Here is a 5558-nt window from a genome sequence, read left to right on the forward strand (position 1 = left end):
AACACCATAATGTTACCAAATGGTAGGAGACAAGCTAATAATGGAGGAGGAGCATGAAGTGTATGACAGGGAAGTTCTAGAGTATGAATCATAAGACATCAAAATGGACATTAGTGAGAGATTTGGATGTGATGAAGAAAAGGCTACAAGAAATTGGAGAAGAGGAAGTCACCCTTAGAGAAATGCATGCCAAGGTCACTTAATAAATGCAGATCCCCACCATGCTAGACCCTGCTACTTCAACTACTATTTTTTTTTAAATGTTATACTTAGGTTATTTATAGTATTTCCTTGGCTTCCAAGTATTGCAAACCAAGAAAGGAATTTATCTTCATCCATATAAGTATGCATGTGACCTTCTTCATCATTTTCATGTGGAAGATTGTAAACCAATCACTTATTCCTTCAGCATAACTAAACCTAGACACAATAACAATCCATTTGACTAAGTTATTCACAATGGAAAATCCTAAAACAAATATCGAGAAGAATATGTAGAGCCAAATTTTGAATCCATGAGGTGTAAATTAGTTGGTTTTTATGGGGTTTAGTCCCTATCATGTCTCATGTTCTTATCTCGTGGGTAGGGGTTGAGGGTGGGAGCTAATTGTGGGGGGTTACATTGCCCCAAGAGGCATCCAGGCTCGATTAAGTCTCACATATTCCTGGTGACAACATCCCGTTGTTGGGAAAATTGTTCTTCCATCCAACATGTTGGTTAGCCCCAACTTTGGCACAATCTATTATTGAAAAAATTATGTAGAACCTAACTTTTTTGAAACATAAATATACTATGATAATGAAGAAGACATAAATTGGAATTTGGTTCTTCTATCCAACATGTGGGTTGGCCCCAATCTAGGCACAATCTAATGTTGAAAAAAAATATAGAACCATACTTTTCTAAAATATAGATATATTGTAATAATGAAGAATACTTAGATTGAGATTTGGTTCTTCCATCCAACGTGTGGGTTGGCCCCTAGGAAAAATCTAGCGTTGTAAAAAAAGATAATATAGAACCACACTTTTCTAAAATATCACTATACTATAATAATGAAGAATGCATAATAAATACACATAATGAATAATATAATTATACTGTAATAATGAAGAATACATAGATCGAAATTTTGAAAGAATGAAGAATACATATAGAATTTCAATCTTTGTATTCTTCATGAATACAATATAGTTATATCGTTTATTATGTATATTCTTCTATGTATTCTTCATTATTATAGTGTACTTTATATTTAGAAAAAAATGGTTCTATTTTTTTTCAACACTAGATTGTGCCTAGGTTGGGGCCAACCCAGATGTTGGATGTAAGAATGATTTTCACAATAATGGGATGTTGTCACGAAGATTGTGTGAGACTCGATCGAGCCTGGATGCCCTTGGGTCAATGTAATACCCACAACTGGGTCCCACCCTTAGCTTCTCCCCATGAGATATGAACTTGAGACTTGATAGGGAGTAAAGATGTTTCGTTCTAAAAACAAATCATTCTTCCATCCAACATGTGAATTAGCCCCTGCCTAAGCATAACGTAACAAAAACACACACACACACACACACACACACACACACACATATATAACCAAACTTTCCATAAATATAATTACCTTTCGTAATAAAAATACATAAATTAAAATTTAATATAAATTTAATAATTTAATATTAACATATATCTAACCACCATAAATGTAATGATGTGGCCAATTTTTATGTTATCTTTATTTTTAACTTGTTGAATAATTATGACATTAATATCTTTTTGTTGGATCATTGACTCCCCTAACACTTAACTTAGGTGTATGATCTTTTGGGGATGTCTATCACTTCATCAATGCTTTTATTGCATTTTGATTTTGATTATCACTTCCTCAATGTTCTTTATTTCCTTTTGATTTTAATAATCAATTTAGTTCACTTTGATATTTTAAAGTACTAGTACGAGACATTTCCTCACTCTATGGATCCATTTTAGAGTGGAAACATTAGCCCCTGCCTAAACATAGCATTAAAAAACTTATAAAACATTTTTCCTAGAAATATAATCCTCTTTAATAATATAATTCCATGTCTAAAAAACATAATATAAATTTTATTGCATCAAGAGGTGCTCTCAGTATAGAGTAGATGTGTAGGCTTTAGATGTAGATATTTTTTAAATTTATTTTTTATATTGTAATTTTATTTTTATTAATAAAATTAGGATTAGACAAAAGAAAATCTTAATATACATATCACATTAAAATATAACATATAAATAATAGTTATAAATTAACATTCATTTTACCATAGAAATTAAAATAATAATTCCAAAACCATATTTAAATTTAATTAATAAGCACATAAAAATTTAATATTTACAATATAACCATGATTATTAAGGCTTTCTTGCATTACCATGAGCCAATACCATGGCTTATCAATACCACATACCGAAAAACCATAACTCATTTCAAAATCAACAAATTTTATAAATATTTTATTTTAATTTAATTTTATAACATTTTTATGCTGAGAGAGATGTTGTTATGTAACATTTAACATTTTGACTAGTAAAAAAACCTAAAAATAAAAATTAAACTAAATTAAAAAAATTAATATAATAAATGTAAACATATACCCAAAAACCATAACTCATTTCATTATCAATACCATATACCCAAAAACCATAACTCATTTCAAAATCAACAAATTTTATAAATATTTTATTTTAATTTAATTTATAGCATTTTAAAATTAAAACTTAATACTTATAATAAACATACAATATAACAAGATTCTCAACAATGGATATTATTAACTTGTAAATAGGGTTTATTACAATACCATGGGCCAATATCATGTTTTATTGTTTTAATTTTATTTTATTTTATAACATTTTTTAAATTAAATCTAAAAGTAAAAAGCTAGGGGAGATGTTGTGGTGTAAATGCTTGTAAACATTTACATGTGGGCTCAATTAAAAAATAATAAAATGTTAAAAACAATTTCCTAGAGGGGCTCTCTCCAACCCAGTATGTAGAGATGTTATAATGCTTTGTAAACATTTTGTCTCGATCAAAATAAAATAAAATAAAGAAATTAATAATGATAATTATCAATAAAACATTTTAACTTGGTCAAATTACATAAAAATAAAAATAAAAATAAAATAAAATAAAATATAAAATACAAAATTAATAGTTATAATTATAATTAATAATAAAACCAACTACTTATTTTCTAAGCTCCGAGAGAGACTAAATCTCTTGAGATGCAAACTTTTTTAGAGTGAAAAGGGATTTGATCTAAACTAATAATTTAGTATTAACATATATCTAACTACCATAAATATAAAAATGTAATTAATTTTTATGTTATGTTCAGTTTTAACTTGTTGAAAAACTAGATTATTTTCATGGAATCCCCTCACCCTTAACTTATGTGTGTGATCTTTTAAGCATATTTATCACTTCATCAAGGTCTTTTATTGCCTTTTGACATTATCAATTTAGTACTTTAATATTTTAAAGCACTAGTACCGAGCATTCCTCACTCTATGGATATGTTTTAGAGTTGCAGCGTTAGCCCCCTAAGCATGGGGTAGCATATATATATATATATATATATATATATATATATATGATATTAGGTATGTCATCTTTTAAGGTTGTTGGATCATTTTCATTGAGTCACTTAATCTTTAATTTAATTTAGGTGTGTGATTTTTTTTAGAGATGTTTATAACTTTGTAAATGTTTTTTATTCATTTTTTATTTTGGTTATTAATTTAATTTATTTTGATATTTTAAAAGAGTAGAAGTTGACATTTCTTTATTTTATGTATTCATTATATATATATATATATATCTATATATATATATATATATATATATATATATATATATATATATATATATGATTTTAGGTATGTCATCTTTTAAGGTTGTTGGATCATTTTCATTGAGTCACTTAATCTTTAATTTAATTTAGGTGTGTGATTATTTTTAGAGATGTTTATAACTTTGTAAATGTCTTTTATTGCTTTTTTATTTTGGTTATTAATTTAATTCATTTTGATATTTTAAAAGAGTAGAAGTCCGCATTTCTTTATTTTATGTATTCATTTTAGATATTTTTTTAATTTAGTTATCAAATTGATATTCCAAGTTACTAGTTTTGGATATTTTACTCTATATTAAAGTACATGCTCATATATATATTGATGGTAAAAAGGTAATTTATCGTGAAAAAAAAAAACTAAAAATATTTTACTGGAATTTGAAACCAGGGAAAAGAGATAACATCCATGTCCACATTGACAAATCACACGGTCTTTCTGTTTGTTTTAAAAACATTTATGTCGAATAAATTTCCATCCATGTCGGCCTTGGCAAACAAATACTTCCATTAATGGTGTTCATTAAAACTATATAAACCCATCTCCATATTGTAGAAAGACATGCACACGACAAAGTTACCGTGACAAACAAATACTTCCATTAATGGTGTTCATTAAAACTATATAAACCCATCTCCATATTGTAGAAAGACCTGCACACGACAAAGTTACCGTGGCAAACAAATACTTCCATTAATGGTGTTCATTAAAACTATATAAACTCATCTCCATATTGTAGAAAGACCTGCACACGACAAAGTTACCCGAGACATGCTAGTAATGGAGGAGCATGAAGTGTATGGCGGGGAAATTCCAGAGTATGAACCAGAAGACACCGAAATGGGCATTAATGAGAAAGAGTTGGATGTGATGAGGAAAAGGCTACAGGAAATTGAAGAAGAGGCAGCCGCCCTGAGAGAAATGCAGGCCAAGATCGCTCAAGAAATGCAGATCCCCGCCGTGCCAGACCCTGCTACCTCAGGGGTTGCGGATCAAGCGAGCAGAGAAGAAGCGGATTCGCGTTCTATTTTTGTTGGAAATGTTGATTACTCCAGAGGAAGTGCAGCGTCATTTTCAGTCATGCGGGACAGTTAACAGGGTTACTATTAAAACTGACAAGTTTGGTCAGCCAAAAGGGTTTGCTTATGTTGAATTTCTGGACGCTGTCTCTGTTCAAAATGCACTTCGTCTGAATAACTCTGAACTTCATAATCGCCAGCTGAAGATTACAGCGAAAAGGACAAATGTTCCAGGAATGGGGCAGCACCGTTATCGAGGTCGAAGGTTCAATCCCTATGCTCGGCCTTATTATTACGCTCCCCCTCCAATTTATGGGTATGGGTATGGGAAGATGCCAAGATACAGGCGCCCCATACGCTATCGGCCTTATTATTATTAATGGAAGTCATCAAAGCAGTTTTGATTGATTTTGCTTAGTCTGTGAGGAGATAATTTGGTTTGCACTGTTTGTGATAGCATTCTCTTTTGATTTCACTTGGTAGAGGTTGAGAGTGGTCTCCTGGTTAAAATTGGAAATTTGATTTGTATGCAGTAAACAGTGTTACTGTAATGCATTCATTTGTAATGTTTGAGGAGACAGGAGAATTCAAATATTTGAACTTTTTAAAATCAAAATTCTAGTTTATATGTAATTTTTTTT

General features: G+C 29.7%; 1 pseudogene; it reads left to right on the top strand.

Moving 5' to 3' along the window:
* Positions 1–4678: 4678 nt before the first annotated feature.
* LOC149140683 (polyadenylate-binding protein 2 pseudogene) lies at positions 4679–5297 on the top strand (annotated as a pseudogene).
* Positions 5298–5558: the final 261 nt, after the last annotated feature.

This window comes from Pinus tabuliformis, chromosome X (genome assembly GCF_031772625.1).
Source record: "Pinus tabuliformis cultivar Carrire ecotype Pingquan chromosome X, CPIR1, whole genome shotgun sequence".
NCBI classification, from domain to species: domain Eukaryota; kingdom Viridiplantae; phylum Streptophyta; class Pinopsida; order Pinales; family Pinaceae; genus Pinus; species Pinus tabuliformis.